This window comes from Chrysochloris asiatica, unplaced genomic scaffold (assembly GCF_000296735.1).
Source record: "Chrysochloris asiatica unplaced genomic scaffold, ChrAsi1.0 scaffold00615, whole genome shotgun sequence".
Lineage (NCBI taxonomy): Eukaryota > Metazoa > Chordata > Mammalia > Afrosoricida > Chrysochloridae > Chrysochloris > Chrysochloris asiatica.
The window spans coordinates 313240-314647 of NW_006409133.1; the positions used below are offsets into that span (position 1 = coordinate 313240).

Sequence of the window (1408 nt, forward strand, 5' to 3'; positions counted from 1 at the left end):
CATGAGACACTCTACCAGAAGGCAGATGATGGGCGTCCCTTTCCTCAAGTTATCAAATCCAAGAACTGTGTTATGGGCATCAAAGTAGACAAGGGTGTGGTACCCCTGGCAGGAACAAACAGTGAGACCACTACCCAAGGACTGGATGGGCTGTCTGAGCACAGTGCCCAGTACACGAAGGATGGAGCTGACTTTGCCAAATGGCTCTGTGTGTTGAAGATTGGGGAACATATTCCTTCAGCCCTCGCCATCATGGAAAATGCCAATGTGCTGGTCCGTTATGCCAGCATTTGCTAGCAGAATGGCATCATGCCCATTGTGGAACCTGATATACTCCCCTATGGGGACCATGACCAGAAGCACTGTCAGTATGTAACTGAGAAGGTACTGGCTGCTGTCTACAAGGCTCTGAGTGACCACCATGTGTACTTGGAAGGCACTTTGCTGAAGCCCAATATGGTAACACCAGGCCATGCCTGCACACAGAAGTTTTCTCATAAGGAGATTGCCATGGCAACTGTCACAGCACTGCGCCACACAGTGCCCCCTGCTGTTACTAGGTCACCTTCCTATCTGGGGGTCAGAATGAGGAGGAGGCATCCATCAACCTCAATGCCGTCAACAAGTGCCCCTGCTGAAGCCATGGGCCCTGACTTTCTCCTATGGCCAAATCTTGTAGGCCTCTGCCTTGAAGGCCTGGGGAGGGGTGGAGAAGGAGAACCTGAAGGCTGCCCAGGAGGAGTACATCAAGCAAGCCCTGGCCAACAGGATCATCTGCCGAGGAAAGTACACTCCAAGTAGTCAAGGTGGGACTGCAACCAGTGAGTCCCTCTTTGTCTCTAACCATGCCTAATGAGTGGAGGTGTCCTACAGCTGCCCCTCTCAACACTCCAAGCCATGACCCCTCCCATGCTCACTCTTCAGGGGAGGAGCTCATTGGTGTTTCCAGGCCACTCTTTCTTATCACTCTTGCCATCCTTGTGACGTTGGTGTAAGGTGGTGTCTGTATATGTAAACTCCATCACCCTTTCCAGCCCACTGTCAATAAACAGCTATTGAAGAGGGAAAAAAATGATTGCAAGAAAGGTCAAGAAAACAAGGAAGAATTCAGGAAAACACTGCAGGGACAATTAAAAATAGATAAAGGACTGGAGAAAACACAAAACCTGCAAAGGAAAAACCAGTAGATTAATACTAATATTTCAGAGATTGACAATGTATTGAAATGACGAAACAGTAGATTTGAATCAGTGGAAACCTGGATTAGTGAGCTTAAAGTTAAATCTCTCAATAACAGTAAACTAGAAGAACAATCATAAAAAAGAAATAAAAAATCTGAAGAAAGCCTAAGATTCATGCCTGACAACATGAAGAGGAATAAATTGTGGGTGATCAGAATTCCAAACCA

General features: G+C 47.0%; 1 pseudogene; it reads left to right on the forward strand.

The window, feature by feature from the left end:
- LOC102821553 lies at nt 1–853 on the forward strand (annotated as a pseudogene).
- The last annotated feature ends 555 nt before the right edge of the window (nt 854–1408 follow it).